The sequence below is a fragment of the Lynx rufus genome, unplaced genomic scaffold (genome assembly GCF_022079265.1).
Source record: "Lynx rufus isolate CCGP_SWC_20201006 ecotype Redwood Valley unplaced genomic scaffold, mLynRuf1.p SCAF_8, whole genome shotgun sequence".
Lineage (NCBI taxonomy): Eukaryota > Metazoa > Chordata > Mammalia > Carnivora > Felidae > Lynx > Lynx rufus.
The window spans coordinates 24,347,856-24,366,368 of record NW_025814896.1 but is presented as its reverse complement, the minus strand read 5'-3'; the positions used below and the strand labels follow the sequence as shown (position 1 = coordinate 24,366,368).

The 18,513-nt window shown below is 36.9% G+C and overlaps 1 protein-coding gene across 7 annotated transcripts in view; it reads right to left on the bottom strand.

The window, feature by feature from the left end:
* Positions 1–18,513, bottom strand: part of NCOA6 (nuclear receptor coactivator 6) — a 107,476-nt gene that overhangs the window by 80,051 nt on the left and 8,912 nt on the right. Inside the window, exon 2 of one of the 7 annotated variants that reach the window (XM_047069271.1) lies at positions 8,016–8,092. The exons of the other annotated variants lie outside the window; for them this stretch is intronic. The gene's annotated coding sequence lies outside the window, so the exon portion shown is untranslated. The remainder of the gene's footprint in view (positions 1–8,015; positions 8,093–18,513) is intronic. 7 annotated transcript variants of the gene reach the window in all.

The following is an 18,513-nucleotide window of genomic DNA, read 5'->3' as shown; positions in this document are numbered from 1 at the left end:
GCATCCCAAAGACTTTGAACCCTTGTATTTTCATTTTCATTTCTCTCCATGTATTATTTTATTTCCTCTTTGATATCTTGGTTGACACATTCATTGTTTGGTAGCATGTTATTTAACTCTATGCACTTGTGTTGTTTCTAGATTTTTTTCTTATGACTCATTTCTAGTTTCACAGCATTGTGATCAGAAAGGTGCCTGGGTGGCTCAGTTGGTTAAGTGTCCAACTTCAGTTCAGGTCATGATCTCGTGTTTCATGGGTTCAAGCCCCATGTTGAGCTCTGTGCTGATAGCTCAGAGCCTGAAGTCTGCTTCAGGGTTTCTATCTGACCCTCTCTCTTTGCCCCTCCCTCACTCGCACTCTGTTTCTCTGTCTCTCTCTCAAAAATAAGCATTAAAAATAAATAAATAAATAAATAAATAAATAAATAAATAAATATGAAACTATATAAAGGTGTATTCATTATTTCAATTGTCTTAATTGTCTTTCTTAATATTTAATTTCTTAAATATGTTTATGCACACATAGGGGAAAAGACAAAGGAAACTCAATAATAAGACATAATGCAATGAAAAATGGACAAAAGATTTGAAGAGACACTTTACAACAAGCACATAAAAAGATGCTCAACACTATCAGTCATCAGGAAAATGAAAATTAAAGCGACAAATAACACACCTACACTAATGGCTAAAATTAAAAAGAATAAGTATCAAATGCTGGCAAGGATGCAGAGCAACTGGAACTCCCATAGTGGTGGGACTATAAAAATGTACAAACAATTTGGCAGTTTCTTTTAAAGTTAAGCATTTATTTATCATAAGACCCAGCAATCTAACTCCTAGATATTTATCCTGAATAAAAACATGTCTATACAAAGACTTCCTATGAAGGTTAATAGCAACTCTATCTATAATAGCCCGAAACTGAAAGTAAACTGGACACAGCCCAAATATACATCAATCAGTAAATGGATAAATTGTAGTGTAGCCATACAGTGGAATACTGCCCAACAATAAAAAGGATCAACTACTGTAAACGTTATCTACCAGTCAAGGGAGGGGATTTTGTCCCCTAGTGTATAGGTGGCAATGTCTGGAGACATTTTTGATTGTTACAATCAAAGGAAGGGAGGAGAATGCTATGGGCATCTAGTGGATAGAGGTCAGGGATGCTACTAAATATCCTGCAATACACAGGACAGTCTGCAAAACAAATTATCCAGCCCAAAATGTCCGTAGTGCCAAGGCTGAAAAACTCTGAATTACTGAAATATGCAACAGGGATGAATCTCAAAAACATGGTGATCAAAAGAATCCAAACATTTCTATGACATTTTACAACAAGCAAAATGAACCCACAACAATAGAAATCAGATGGGTACTTCCTAGGACTGGGATGGGGACTGATTAAACAGGGGCACAAGGTAACTTTGGAGTGAAAATGTTCTAAATCTTCTTGATTGTTAGGATATAGGCATCCGACAGAATACAAACTATACATTTAAAATGAGTGTATTTTATTGTATGTAGAATATACTTGTAAGATTGGTAAAAAATAAATAAATAAATTGTTAAAGGTGGGTGAAAGGTACATACGGTTCATGATAGCATTCTACTTTTGTATCTGTCTCAATTTCCATAATAAAATGTTTTTTTAAATAAGCTATAAACACTAAATGATTCAGGAAGAAGCCTTAATTAAATCTCTTAACAACAATAAAAAATATTCAAGGGGCACCTGGGTGGCTTAGTTGGTAGAGTGTCCAACTCTTGATTTCAGCCCAGGTCATGATCCCAGGGTTGTGGGATCAAGCCCCCATCGTGGGATCAAGCCCCATGTTGGGCTCCGTGTTGGGTGTGGAGTCTGCTTAGGATTCTCTCTTCCTCTCCCACTGCCCCTCCCTAGCTCGAGTGCTTGCTCTCTCTCTCAAAAAAAAATAAAATAAAAACAAAAACAACTCAGATAAAAAACTTACTGTGAGAGTGACCTTTATGTCTCTCTTCGTGAAGGGGAGAGAGGCTGATGTGAAAGACAGAAGAAAGAGATACAGTTTGATACAGGAAAGATGAAGAAAATTTCACAAGCTACTTTTTCCCCTTGGTCCATCTAGACCCAACCTGCCACTAAACCATGCCTTCTGTGGGAGATATACTTCTAAGATGGCCATCAATTATTCCAGCATCTAGTATTCACATCCTTGTGTAATCTCCTCCCCATGAGTGGGCTAGCCTAGTGACTTCTAACCAACAGATGTTGGTGACAGGATGTCACTTCCATGATTATGTTAAAAAGACGTGACTTCTATTTTTCTGGAAGACTCTATTTATTGCCCTCTCAGTGTGCTATATTGGAGGAGCCTCCAGCTAACAGCCAGTGAGAAACTAAGGTCCTTACGGAAGGATAATACCTCAAGATCATAAAGGCCATATATGAAAGATCCACTGCTAATATCATCCTCAATGGGGAAAAACTGAGAGCTTTCCCCCTAAGGTCAGGAACACAATAAGGATGCCCACTCTTACCACTGTTACTCAACATAGTGTTGGAAGTCCTAAACTTAGCAATCAGACAACACAAAGAAATAAAAGGGATCTGGGGCACCTGGGTGGCTCAGTCAATTGGGCGTCTGACTTCGGCTCAGGTCATATCTCAGGATTCATGGGTTTGAGCCCTGCATCAGGCTCTGTGCTAACAGCTCAGAGCCTGGAGCCTGCTTCAGATTCTGTGTCTCCCTCTCTCTCTGTCCCTTCCCCACTCATGCTCTGTCTCTCAAAAATAAATAAACATTAAAAAAAAAATTTTTTTTTTAATTTTTTTTTTTTCAACGTTTATTTATTTTTGGGACAGAGAGAGACAGAGCATGAACGGGGGAGGGGCAGAGAGAGAGGGAGACACAGAATCGGAAACAGGCTCCAGGCTCTGAGCCATCAGCCCAGAGCCCGACGCGGGGCTCGAACTCACGGACCGCGAGATCGTGACCTGGCTGAAGTCGGACGCTTAACCGACTGCGCCACCCAGGCGCCCCAAAAAAAAAATTTTTTTAAAGAAATAAAAGGGATCCAAATTAGCAAGGAGGAAGTCAAACTTTCACTCTTCGCAGACGACATGATAATCTATTATGTGGAAAACCCAAAAGACTCCACCAAAAAACTGCTAGGACTGATACTTGAATTCAGCAAAGTTGCAGGATATCAAAGCAATGTACAGAAATTGGTTGCATTTCTATACACCAATAATGAAGCAACAGAAGGAGAAATCAAGGAATTGATCCCATTTACAATTGCACTAAAAGCTATAAAATACCTAGGAATAAACCTAACCAAAGAGGTGAAAAATCTATACACTGAAAACTACAGAAAGTTTATGAAAGAAATTGAAGAAGATGCAAGAAAATAGAAAAAGATTCCATGCTCCTGGATAGGAAGAATATTGTTAAAATGTCAATACTACCCAAAGTAATCTACATATTCAATGCAATCCCTATCAAAATTAACACCAGCATTCTTCACAGAGCTAGAACAAACAATCCTAAAATTTGTATGGAACCATAAAAGACCCTGAACAGCCAAAGCAATCCCAAAAAAGAAACCCAAAGCTGGAGGCATCACAATTCCAGACTTCAAGCTGTATTACAAAGCTGTAATCATCAAGACAGTATGGTAGTGGCACAGAAACAGACACATAGATCATTGGAACAGAACAGAGAACCCAGAAATGGACCCACAAATGTACTGCCAACTAATCTTTGACAAATCAGCAAAGAATATCCAATGGAAAAAAGACAGTCTCTTCAGCAAATGGTGTTGAGAAAACTGGACAGTGATATGCAGAAGAATGAACCTGGACCACTTTCTTATACCATACACAAAAATAAACTCAAAATGGATGAAAGACCTAAACATAAGACAGGAAGCCATCAAAATCCTAGAGGAGAAAACAGGCAACAACCTCTTTGACCTTGGCCACAGCAACTTTACTTGACATGTCTTCAGAGGTGAGGGAAACAAAAGCAAAAATGAACTACTGGGATCTCATCAAGATAAAAAGCTTCTGCACAGAGAAGAAAATAATCAGCAAAACTAAAAGGCAACCAACAGAATGGGAGAAGATATTTGCAAATGACATATCAGATAAAGGGTTAGTATCCAAAATCTATAAAGAACTTACCAAACTCACACCCAAAAAACAAATAATCCAGTGAAGAAATGGGCAAAAGACATGAATAGAAACTTTTCCAAACAAGACATCCAGATGGCTAACAGACACATGAAAAAATGCTCAACATCACTCATCATCAGGGAAATACAAATCAAAACCACCATGAGATACCACCCCACACCTGTCAGAATGGCTAACATTAACAACTCAGGCAACAACAGATGCTGGCAAGGATGTGGAGAAAGAGGTACCCTCTTGCACTGCTGGTGGGAATGCAAACTGGTGTAGCCACTCTGGAAAACAGTATGGAGGTTCCCCCCAAAATTAAAAATAGAACTATTCTATGACCCAGCAATTGCACTACTAGGTATTTATCCAAAGGATACAGAAGTGCTGATCTGAAGAGGCACATGCACCCTAATGTTTACAGCAGCACTATCAACAATAGCCAAAGTATGGAAAGAGCCCAAATGTTCATCAACTGATGAATGGATAAAGAAGATGTGGTATATATACATAATGGAATGTTACTTGGGGATTAAAAAGAATGAAATCTTGCCATTTGCAACAATGTGGATGGAACAATGTGTATTATGCCAAGCAAAGTAAGTCAGAGAAAGATAAATATCATATGACTTCACTCATATGTGGAATTTAGGATACAAAACTGATGAACATAAGGGATGGGGAGCAAAAATAATATAAAAACAGAGACAAACCATATGAGACTCTTAAACACAGAGAACAAACTAAGGTTTGCTGGCGGGCTGTTAAGTGGGGGGAAGGGCTAAAAGGGTGAGGGGTATTAAGGAGGAAGGACACTTGTTGGGATGAGCACTGGGTGTTATATGTAAGTCATGAATCACTAAATTCTATTCCTGAAAATAAACAAATAGATAGTCTGAGAACACAGGGAAAAAAAAGAAAAGAAAAAAGAAATCAAGGTCCTTAATTCAACATCCCTTGAAGAAGTGAATTCCACCAACAACCAAGTGAACTTAGAAGCAATTCCTTCTTCAGTCAAGCACTGAGATGAGACTCCAGCCCTGGCTGACACCTTGACTGCTGCCTCTGAGAGACCCTGACACAGAGGACTCACCTAAGCTGTACCCAGATTCCTGACCCATGGAAATTGTGCCACAATAAATATGTGTTGTTTTAAGCTGCTAAATTTGTGGTAATTTATTATGCAACAATAGATAACTAATGGACTCTCCCTGGAAATCCTACTGAATATTCACCTCCTTTAAAACTTTTTGGCAGTTTCTGGGGCACCTGGGTGGCTCAGTTGGTTGGATGACCGACTTTAGCTCAGGTCATGATCTCACAGTCTGTGAGTTCAAGCCCCACATCGGGCTCTTGCTGACAGCTCAGAGCCTGGAGCCCGCTTCGGATTCTGTGTGTCCCTCTCTCTCTGCCCCTCCCCCACTCACACTCTGTCTCTCTCTCAAAAATAAAAATAAAAACATACAAAAATAAATAAAAATTTTTTAAAAAGTTAAAAAAAAAACTTTTTGGCAGTTTCTTTTAAAAGTTAGATATGCCATATATGCCATACAACCCAGCAATCCCATTGCAAGGGATTTACCCAACAATAAATAAAAATATGTCTACACAAAGACTTGCAAAAATGCTTGTAGCAGGGCGCCTGGGTGGTTCAGTGAGTTGAGCCTCCAACTCTTGATTCTGGCTCAGGTCATAATTCCAGGGTTATGGGATCAAGCCCCACATCAGGCTCCTTGCTGAATGTGTAGCCTGCTTAAGATTCTTTCTCTCTCTCTCTCTCTCTCCCTCTGCCCCTCTGCCCCTCTCTCCCTCTCCCCTGGTCACACTCTATCTCTATAAAAAAATAAAATTAAAATTAAAAAACGTTTATAGCAACTTTATTTACAGTCATCAAAACTGGAACTAACCCAAATATCCATCACAAGTGAACAGATAAACATGTTATATCCGTATAAGACACTAATCGGCATCAAAAAGGAACAAACTACTGATACATGCAACAACACAGATAAATAATGAAACTATGCTAAGGGAGGGGTGCCTGGATGGCTCGTCCATGAAGCGCCCCACTTCAGTTCAGGTCATGATCTCGCAGTTTGTGAGTTCGAGCCCCATGTCGTCATCGTTGTCTTCAGGCTCTGTGCTGACAGCTCAGACCCTGGAGCCTGCTTCAGATTCTGTATCTGCCTCTCTCTCTGCCCCTCCCCGCTCATGATCGCGCCTGCGCGCGTGCGCTCTCTCATAAACATTTTTAAAAAATTAAAAATGGATGTAGGTAAAAAATAAATAAATAAATAAAACGGATGCAGGTGATTGTATGCAAATTTACCTCATTAAGGTAACTAAAAAAAAAAACAAAATCACCTTCTTTGTCAAGCCTTCTTTAACTACATCTAATGCAGCTGATTCCATTATTCTACCCTAGCTCTCAAACAGTATTCTACAGATAAATTACCCAAACTGCAGAAAATACAGAGTTGTTTTTTTTTAATTTTACAGTAGCTAAAACAGGACACTATTATATACCAGGCATTGTTCTAAGCACTTTGCATTATCAATTCAATTAGTTCCCCCAACAATCCCATGAAATAGATTCAATTACCCCCGTTTTACAAATGACGAAACTTAGGCACAGAGAAGTAACTTGCTTAAGGTCATACAGCTAGTAAGTGACAGAGCCATTATTCGAGTCTAGGCAGTCTGATTCTAGAGGCTGGGCTCTTCACAACCACCTCCCTCTCTATCTCAGACCATTGGTGTATTAGGTAAAAGGATACTCTCAGCTCACTAGAGACTGACAGGTTCATTCACTCATTCAACAAATATTTAGGCATGCAATATATGCCAGATATTGTTCTAAATGCTAACGATACAATAATGAAGAAAAATACAGACATGCTACCTACTTTTATGGGGCTTATATTCTAGCAAGAACCTAGATTTAAAGCACTAGATTCCTAAATCAAAATATTTATACTCTTATTTATGTATTTATCCAAACATTTATGCAAAAAAAAAAGTCACAAGTTACAATAGTGGCCAGATCTGCTTTAACTGGCTAGAGCTGTGGTTCCCAAACTTGTCAAACTTTAGGATCACCTGGGGATCTTTTAAAAATACCAAAACCTAGGCCAGGTGCCCAAGCCAATTAAATCACAATGGAGTAGGGAGCAGGGAAGGAAGGGAGACACAGGCATCAATAGTTTGCCAAGTTTCATAGGTGATTTCAATGTGAAGACAAGTTTGGGAAATCACTAAGCTATGGTTTTCATCTGTCTAAACGATACAGTTCATTCATGGTTAGAGAGACACAGATGAATAAGAAAAGAATAAACCAAAACTCTATACACTTGCCTTCCTCTGAATCAAAGATTTGCAAGGTACCTTTTTTTCTTTTCAATGTTATGAATTCTGAAAACATGAGAAAGAGAACCAAATAAATATTTTCCTTCTTGGATTTACTCATGCCTCCATTCCCCTCCAGAATCATAGACAACTGAGACATTCACCTTTTTACCTTTTCTTAGTACCTTCCATGAAATCAATAAAGAATTCTGCCATATTCCATATTTTCAACATAACTGAAAAAGATAAGACTCACTTGCTTTTCTATTAAGAAAGTGTTTTTCTAATAAGCAGATCTCATTTAATTCTGTTGCTTTGGGTCCAATTCACATGTCAAACACAGCTTATCAAACTAAAATTCCCCACGGACATGGAGATCAAATGCCTTCTTTTTAAAAAAGTAAACTCTATTTCTAAGTCAATCCTTTTCTTATGTTGAAACCAAGTTTTGTTTTTTTTTTAATAAATCAAGATTGCATTTGTATTCTATATATAAACAACAGACCTGTTTAAGAACTCTCTGACCACTCTCAGAAAAGATAATAGATGTTCAGTAGGACCCCTCTCCATTCCATCCAGGACCTAGACAGAAAAGGGCAGAGAGGAAGAAGAGAAACATCAGAAGAAAAGACTAAATTGTATAAGCCCAATAAGCCTATTCAAAGTAAAATTTTTGTGACTGGCCAAATTCCTTCTTTCTATCACTGTTTCTGGTAATTTCACTCTAGAAAGTGTTGTTAAAAGACATGAGATTATCTGGGAATGCAAGCCGGTGCAGCCACTCTGGAAAACAGTATGGAGGTTCCTCAAAAAACTAAAAATAGAACTATCCTACGACCCAGCAATTGCACTGCTAGGCATTTATCCACAGCATACAGGTGTGCTGTTTCGAAGGGACACATGCACCCCCATGTTTATAGCAGCACTATCAACAATAGCCAAAGTATGGAAAGAGCCCAAATGTCCATTGATGGATGAATGGATAAAGAAAAGGTGGTAAACACACACACACACACACACACACACACACACACACACACACACACACACACAATGGAGTATTACTTGGCAATCAAAAATGAAATCTTGCCATTTGTAATTACGTGGATGGAACTGGAGGGTATTACGCTAAGTGAAATTAGTCAGAGAAAGACAAAAATCATATGTCTTCACTCATATGAGGACTTTAAGAGACAAAACAGATAAACATATGGGAAGGGAAACAAAAATACAAAAACAGGGAGGGGGACAAAACAGAAGAGACTCATAAATATGGAGAACAAACAGGGTTACTGGAGGGGTTGTGGGAGGGGGGATGGGCTAAATGGGTAAGGAGCATTAAGGAATCTACTCCTGAAATCATTGTTTCACTATATGCTAACTAATTTGGATGTAAATTTTAGAAAATAAAAAATTAAATTAAAAAAAAAAACATGAGATTACCTATAGTCTCAAATCCAGTGTTTTTTTTTTTTAAAGGAAAGCTTTCATAATAATTAAGAAAGCTTTTTCAAAATACATCAATAGTGGTTATGCAAGCGTGTTCATTTTACAATTCATTATCCTTATGATTTGTGCACTTTGCATTGTGTGTGCTATACTTGAGTTAACAAATATTAAGAACAGATACATCTGTACTGGGCAGAACCCTTGAAGGATTCTAATGAAGTAAGTAGCAGAAACAGTCCCACAAAGGTTACATGATTTGCCCAAGATCTTGCATGTAGTTAGCTACACACTTAGTCTTTCTTGTCACTTTCCTACTCTTTGTTGTAAAACTGTAAATGTTCTGATAATAATATACTTTTTAATTTAACATTATTCTCTTACTTACACTATGAAAAATTTTTATTACAAATAACAATGCAGGGGTGCCTGGGTGGCTCAGTTGGTCAAGCGTCCAAGCATCCGACTTCAGCTCAGGTCATGATCTTTGTAGTCTGTGAGTTTGGCCCCACAGTCAGGCTTGCTGCTGTCAGTGCAGAGCCCGCTTTGGATCCTCTGTCCCCCTTTCTCTTTGTCCCTCCCCCTCTTCACACTCTCTCTCTCAAAAATAAATAAATATTTAAAAAAAGTGACAATGCAAAACCAAACAAGGAAACAAAAAAATGGAAAATACAGACGTCCTGGTTCACAGCTTGTGCACGATCACAGGTGCTGCACTATCCACATAAGGAAATTAAATAAAGCCTAATGCCCATGCAATGATTTCCTAACTGCAGAATCCATTTTTAATAATATTTTCAATACAAATGTCAAATGATTACTAGTAAAATTAACTAGGTATAGCTTGAGAAAAGACATTAGCATTATTTTATGATGGTGAAACCCAGGGTGACAGAATGGAAAGAGGGCTGGGCTAAGCATGGCAGGGTAAGTGTGCCTCAAATTCTAGTAGTAACCTTCCCTTGTATGACTGGCAGGATATAATCTCTCTGGACCTAAGATTTCTAAACTATAAAATGAGAAGATGGATCACTAAGCTAAAGCTGAACAGAATCTTGAGCTCCTTCCAGGTTTAAGAAAACTCAAGGACTATTTACCAAGAAATTTAATTATTATTCTACATGCTTTCACTTTAACCAATGAATATCTCTATTTGAATGTTTTAAATAGCTTTGTAATGGGGGTGGGACGGGTGGGCAAAATGGGTGAAGGGGAGTGGGAGGTACAGGTTTCCAGTTACGGAATGAATAAGTCATGGAGATGAAAGGTACACCATAAGGAATATAGTCAATGGTATTGTAATAGAGTTTTATGGTGACAGATGGCTACTACACTTGTGGTAAACATGGCACAGCATATAGAGTTGTCAAATCACTGTGCTGTACACCTGAAACTAATATCACATTGTGTGTCAACTATACTTCAATTAAATAAATAAACAGCTCTGTAAAATAAGAATCCTAGACTTCTTCTGGATTCTGCCTCATAAACACAAGCATATCTTCAGCTTGTGCCAAATACAAATCTTCCAGATTTGTTGTCTAGGTGCAAGACCCTTCCTTCTCAAAGATGGCTAGTAATAACACCCTCAATACTTTACCAAGAGACTCTTTTGCATGAGTTTTTTAACTTAATATTTTGAAATCATTTCATACTTACAGACCATGAGTTATTTCCTTTTTTTTTTTTCCTTTTTATTTTTAAGTAATCTCTATACCCAATGCAGGGCTCAACCTCACAACCTCGAGATCATGAGTTGCACACTCTACCAACTGAGCCAGCCAGGTTCCCCCATGAGTTATTTTTTAAATAGAAAATGTGTGTAGAGAAGTCCCTCATAATTTCTAATCTATAATTTGAATCTTTCAATGGATGCATTTATTCAACTATCCTTTAGCAACCGCTTACTATGTACCAGGTAAGGTAGGTATTTTCTTGCTCCCAAAGTTACTATAGAAGAAACAAAAATTCTGTATAATGAGAAATTTAAAGAACATTTTTATGAATGCCTAAATCTGGATATTATACTTATAGTACTTAAAATTAAGTTGGCCTGTTAACCACACAGACCTAAATGTTTCAGGATAATTTATTAGGCACTTAAAAAGTCTCTGAATAAACAGTTAAATGTGAACTGTCAAAAAACATTTGCCTTGGCATAACTAAAGATCCAATCCCATCCTCCCCATACCTCGTGAATCTGTTATAAAACTTTTACATGCTTCCTGTTTCTAAGTCCAGGGCTCCCATGGGAAAATTTATGCAAACCTCCAGTCAAATCATAGAAATTTATGAGACTGACACGCTATCTACTGCATAAATGAGGCACCTCAAATCATAAAAACTTAGTACCCTGAAAGGATCCACAAAATGCCTGTCAAAGAGACTGGCATTTCAATACTGTAGCAACAACTGGTTTGCTCCTAGTAGGCATAATAGACAACTTAAGACATTAGGGAATATTAACATTAATTTTTAAACTTCAATTCTGACAGTGTAATATAAGAAGCAAAAGATAAATCTGTGAAATATGAAATTTGAGATTCCTAGAACTCATTCTAACACAAATATAGTTAAGTTAATTGAGCACAATATAAACCAACAAAATAAGTCAGAGGCTCAAAGAGATTCTCCCCATATTGTTAGATGCCATGATAGGTGGATAATGTAAAATTTAGAGAAAAACTACTTTCTATATCATGTTCTAACAATGAATACCACTGTGTCCTTTTAGGACTAATAAAGCTGTAGGCAAAAAATAACACAGGTTTAGAGTACTAGTCTTTTAATCCATGCTCTAAAATACAAATGACATTGAAAAGTTGATCAAATCCTACAATATAGGAACTACTAAAAAATTCTCTAAAAATTACTTGATGAGAATCTTAGCGTATGAACTAGAGAGCCCTTGGCAATCATCTAGTCCAATATCCTGATGGAAAAATTGAGGCCTGAGTGAATAATTTGAAGCTTCTTAGTCAGAAGTAGGAAAGTCTTTCATTTCATATGTGACACTTCCTTACAAAAAAGTTCATTGTAAAAGCACTAGAAAAGTATGTTGTAATAATAATAATGAATGTAGTCTTGCCATAAGACGGAAGACGACTTTAAAGAACCATGGCTTTTTTTTCCTCTATTAAGTTTCCAATAGAATTAAATCAGAAGATCTGGGCTCTAAGTTACAAAAGTCCTTAAGCAATCAATCTAAGAGTCTACCAGTGTTGGGCCACTGGGGTGGCTCAGTCAGTTAAGCGTCCGACTTCGGCTCAGGTCATGATCTCTCAGTTTCTGTGTTTGAGCCCCACGTCAGGCTCTGTGCTGACAGCCTGGAGCTTGCTTTGGATTCTGTGTCTCACCCTCTCTCTGCCCCTCCCATGTTCATGCTGTCTCTCTCTGTCTCTCAATAATAAATAAACGTTAATTTTTTTTTTTTTTTTAAAGAGTCTACCAGTGTTTCTTCTCCTCTATGGTCTTACATTCATAATGAGAGTGTTGCGTGTTGTCAAACTTTTTTCTTTCTTTTCTTTGTTTTTTTGTTTGTTTTATGCTCTGCAAATTGTCACTTTATTTTTTTTGTAATGTTTGTTTATTTTTGAGAGAGAGAGAGAGTCAGAGTGCAAGTGGGGGAGAGGTAGAGGCGGGAGGGAGAGATAGAATCTGAAGCAAGCTGGCTCTGAGCTATCAGCACAGAGCCTGATGCAGGGCTCAAACCCACTAATTTTGAGATCATGTCCTGAGCCAAAGCCAGATGCTTAACCAACTGAGCCACCCAGGCACCCCTCAAATTGTTACTTTTATTTATTTATTTATTTATTTATTTATTTATTTATTATTTTTTTTATTATTATGTTCATTTATTTTGAGAGAAAGAGACACACACACACACACACACACAGTGCGTGCGGGGAAGAGGCAGAGAGAGAGGGAGACAGAGTATCCAAAGCAGGCTCCAGGATCTGAGCTGTCAGCACAGAGCCCAACATGGGGCTCGAACCCACGAGTGTGAGATCGTGACCTGAGTCGAAGCCGGACGCTCAACCGACCAAGCCCCCCAGGTGCCCCAAACTGTCACATTTAAAATCAAACACTGAAATCCTAAGATCAGCTTTTAAATTCTGTAGTTACCATTTCCTCATTACTGATGACCCAGATATAATCACTTAGCAAACCTATAGACAGAACTGTAGGTGAATGCACTATTACTAATATTTTCAATCACAGGTATAGCATTCAAAGTAGCCACATTGGGCTCTGCGCTGACAGCATGGAGCCTGCTTGGGATTCTCTCCCTCTCCTTCTCTCTTCCTCCCCCACTTGTGCTCTCTCTCTCTAAATAAATAAATAAACTTAAAAAAAATTTTTTTAATTAAAAAACATATAGAAATAAAATAAAAATTCATTAGTGGGGTAGTGATGAGCAAGACATGAATCCAGGAGTAATTAAAGAAAAAGTCTGACAGATATGAACAGGTAAAAATTAAAATAGTCTATGTGTCAAAAGAAACCACAAAGTCAAAAGCCAACTGATAGACTGGGATAATTGTACCATGTGACAAAAAAGGGTTAATATTCTAAATACATAAAAGTGCCAGCAAGTTGACTAAAAAGTAAAAAATTAACAACCCAAGAGAAAAATAAGTAAAGAACTGGTAAAGGGAATCTGTAGAATATGGAATACAAATGTCCAATGAATGTATACAATGTACTAATGGTCAGGGAAATGAAAATAAAAATAAGAAAACTCTTTTCACCCAGCTGACTGGCAAAGACTAAAAAGATACCTAATATCCAGTGCCAGTGAGAATAAGAAATGCAACAACCTTTATGGAAAATAACCTGGCAGTTCATAATACTGAAATAAGCTTATCTTTTAGCCCATGTTTGGGATTTATCCTACAGAAGTAAAAGCTCCATTTCTTAAAGATGTATGCATAAGGATGTTCACAGTTTGTGATGGGGAAAATAAAATCAGAAACCTGATGACACTTCAGAAACCTGCATAAATGAAATATTATGTAGCTAGAAAAAAGTGAATTTGATATCTGTTTAATGACATAGAATTAAATGTATATCCTAAAAAGTAAAAAAATAAACAGAATTTGTAGAATAATGTGTATGGCATCACGATAATCTTACTAAGAGAGAAAATGCCATGTTGGGCATTTAAAAAGTTGTGGTTTGAAAGGAAAATCCGATTTGAGTATAATTCGTAACAGGAAAGAATTAAGAAAAATATCTTTAATAGGAAAAGGAATAACAATTTAAAATTGATAAAAATGGGTGTATAAAAAAGACCACCAAATGAAACACTCACAGAATAAGAAATAAATTCTGGGTGCTTTTTGGGTGGGTATGGAAAAACAAATGTAAATCCAACTTTTATAAATTTGAGATTTACCTCCATTTCAAAAAAAAAAATAAAAGAAATTTTTGATTCAAGAGTTTATGTTTTTTAGATTTGTCTGCTTGGAATGTTTTTTTTTAAAAAGGAAACATGACTCATCACAAAATCTTGTCAAACAAATGCCCCCTATTATATATTTGAAATCTGTATCTTTTTTTTTTTGGTTATATTGGATTTCAGCTATATTTTGAAACTTGAAATTTATCTATCATAACAATGCATTATTTGTTATACTGAATACAATTTTTAAATACACAGTACAAACTTAAAAGGATAATACCAAATCTACATGGAACAAATGGTCAAATGGTAAAGAAAACTAACTCAAAGAAGTTAAAAAAAATACCCATCATTGATAAAAGTAAAAAATATATTCGCTAGTCACAGAAGAAAAAGGGCAATTTCATAATCGAGAGATCTGGAAGTCACAACCTTAAACCTCTGATCAAAGTTATCATCAACAATGGGACGACTAGACATTTGTGTAGCTTGTAATATGATGCCTTGTGAGGAATATTTAGGTATTTTTGCCAAAATGTTCAGCTCAGATCTGGTCTTTAAACCTTACAGTTTAGGGAAATATAAGGAATAAATGTCACAAAGAAAACAATCAGATAAATCCAGAATGTGGAGCATTAAACAAAACTGCTCTGGTGTCAACAAATCAATGCCACGAACAAAACAAAACAAAAAAAACAAAAGGTGAGGAAGCAGACAAGGAATGGCAACTATTCCAGATTTGTAAAATACTACATCTACATAAATAGATGCAAATGTAGTGCATGGTCCTTTGAACAAGTCAGCTATAAAAAGTTGTTTTGGAGACAAGGAGGGAAACAAATACAGACTTAATGTTAGATAACATTAAGGAATTATTGATAATTTGTTAGGTGTGATAAAGGTACTGTATGCGAAGAATGTATTTGTAAGAGATGCATGCTAAAATGTTTAAAGGCATAGTTTGATGATGTCTTTATTTTTAAAAGTTTAACATAATAAGTATACCATTGAGCATATGGCTACACGTTGAACATAGGTGGTAGGTATAAGGGTGTTTATTCTACTAATTCAGGGGTATTATCTGTATGTTTGAAATTTTTCATAAGAAAACATTTAAAGTATCTTAAAACCCAACAAACTGTGAGGTACCTCTATTATACTAGAAGAAAAAATTTATAAAATCCAACAACAACTAATGGCTGGTATCAATATAAACTGGTAGTTATTCTAAAGAATAAGCTGACAAAATGGCTAAAAAGTGATGATCCTTAGACCAAACTGAATCATTTTAGAGAATATATTCTAAAATAAAATTGGGGGAAAAAGTTTTATAGTAAGATGTTATAGAAATATAAATGAGAATTACAAACCAAAAATAAAAACAAACTGGAACTCACCCAAATAAAGAGAGTATTTAAATTTTGGTTATTATGTATCCATTAAAAATAACTATATAGGGGCGCCTGGGTGGCGCAGTCGGTTAAGCGTCCGACTTCAGCTCAGGTCACGATCTCGCGGTCCGTGAGTTCGAGCCCCGCGTCGGGCTCTGGGCTGATGGCTCAGAGCCTGGAGCCTGTTTCCGATTCTGTGTCTCCCTCTCTCTCTGCCCCTCCCCCGTTCATGCTCTGTCTCTCTCTGTCCCAAAAATAAATAAACGTTGAAAAAAAAAAAAAATTAAAAAAAAAAAATAACTATATAGACATGTGAAAAGTACCTCAATATATTGCCAAATAAAAAGACTATTAAAAACTATAAGAATTATGGGGCGCCTGGGTGGCTCAGTAGGTTGAGCGTCCGACTTCAACTCGGGTCATGATCTCACAGTCTGTGGGTTCAAGCTCCGTGTCAGGCTCTGTGCTGACAGCTCAGAGCCTGGAGCCTGCTTTGGATTCTGTGTCTCCCTCTCTCTCTGCCCCTCCCCACTCATTCTCTCTCCCTCTCTCCCCCTCTCTCTCTCTCAAAAATAAACATTAAAAAATTTTTTTTAAAAACTGTAAGAATTAAATTTACAAAGACTGCATATATGCTAATGAGCACAAAGTTATGTGTTTGTAATATTTAAACACAATTTTTAAAACTTCATGGGGACATAGGCTCTTACGAGATTATATGAACAATGCAAATACACAATCAGGAAGAACTACCTAGAGACAAATAAGGAAAAGCACCTGAGCTCTACTGTTGACCACAGCTTGAATGCATTCACAATATGAATAAAGTCCTACTGTGGGCAAAAGTCACCAAAACTATCATTAAAAGGACACAGAAAAAAAGTGTATCATTGTCTTGGACAGTACATAATTTTACTCAATTCTTTCCATTAGTCAGATGTTTAAAAAAGATGGAAAACCAAAGAGAGTTTTGAGAAAAATCAAAAGATAAAAAAAAAAAAAGGACAGAAAAGAGGTGATTTTGAAGAAAAGTTTGAAAGAAAAGTGACATGATTACTAATACTGAAATCCATGGTCAGGCTTCTGAACAGAGATCCTAAAAAGCTGATGTATCTCAGTGCCCACAGATGGCTGAGCAAGAGGCTAATAAAACCCTCAAAGTTTGTTGTGGTGTTTCTGTTATTGCTGTTTTTTTACAAAAGAGGAATTTCCTGACTGTCCTGGGCAAATGAGGAAGGCTGGGTGTGTTAAATCATCGACCATCTGTTTTTCTTCAGGGTGTCTACTTATCCATGATCACTGGATCACAAAATCTCCCTAAAGCTTGAATTACCTATCCAAAGCTTGAATCAGTTACCCACCATTTCAAAATTCTGCAGTTCCATCCTGTTCCCACACACTACCCACTCAACATCTGAATGTCCTTCCTAGATCTGGCAGCTAGGGCTCAACCAACCACTCTGGCTTCATCTCCCCATAGCTCAACACACCAGCAAAACAGCCTTCTCACTATTTCATTTTCTAAATATTCCTTATGCTTTCCTATGTCCATCATGCACTTGGTTCTTCTCTCCTTAACTCACTGCAATCTTACCCTTCTATTTATTTAATAAATTTTAATTTAATACCTCTGTATCATCTCTGTATCATGCCACCTGTTACGGGTTGAACTGTGTCCCACAAAAAGATACATTAAAGTTCTAACCCCCAGTATCCCAGAATGTAGATTTGGAAATAGGGTCACTGCAGATGTAACTAGTATACATGAGGTCATATTGGAGTAGGGTATAGGCCCTTAATCCAATATGACTGGTGTCTTTATAAGAGAGAAATTTGGACACAGAGAGATACACAGGGAGAACACCATGTGGCAACAAAGGCAGAGACTGAAGTGATGTAGCTGCAAATCAAGAAATACTAAGAATTGATGCAAGCCAGAAAAAGGCAAGGAAAGATTCTACTGTAAGCCTCAGAGAGAACATGTCCCTGCTGACACCTTGAATTCAGGTTCTAGAATAAAGAATTTTAAGAGAATAAATTGTTGTTGTTTTAAGTCACCCAGTTTGTGGTAGTCTGTTACAGCAGCCCTAGAAAATTAATATACCACCTTTTCCATGAAGTCTTCCCTGATTCTCCAAGTGGTAGTGGTGCTCTCTCCTGAATTTCCACAGCACTTATAGTCTCATTTAAAACATTTATACTCCCCCCACCTTTTTATTTATGTCCATATCACGTTCTCAGATGAATTAGTTTCCTGGAAGGCAGAAACTAATTACTCATTAACTGGATATACTTCTCAACACTGGTAGGCAGTCAACATATACTATCATAATCACATTTTCTTCCACACTTAATTGTTCTGATCATGATGCTTCTGAATGAGTCATCTCCACATGCACTGAACAGTTGAACACAATCTAAAAGAACTCAGTTGAAGGCTCATTTTCTTTTATGAAGCATTACTAGATTTGAATTTATACCAGTTATATCATTATAATTCATACTGATATGTGCTTACGTGTATATGCATATACTGCTGTTAGTTAATATCTACAATGGGAAAGAATACTTATTTAACAAATCCATTATTTAGGTCTATTGATCTGTCTCTTACTATGTCTAGTCAGATGTTGGTTTACCTAAAACTCTTCTCCCCTGTACCAGCAATTGGTGGTTAACCACAACATCTTTGATTTCTCCAAGTGTTTGAACTTTTTAAGTCTGTATTTTATAGAAGGCACACAGCCTTACTTTCATATAAT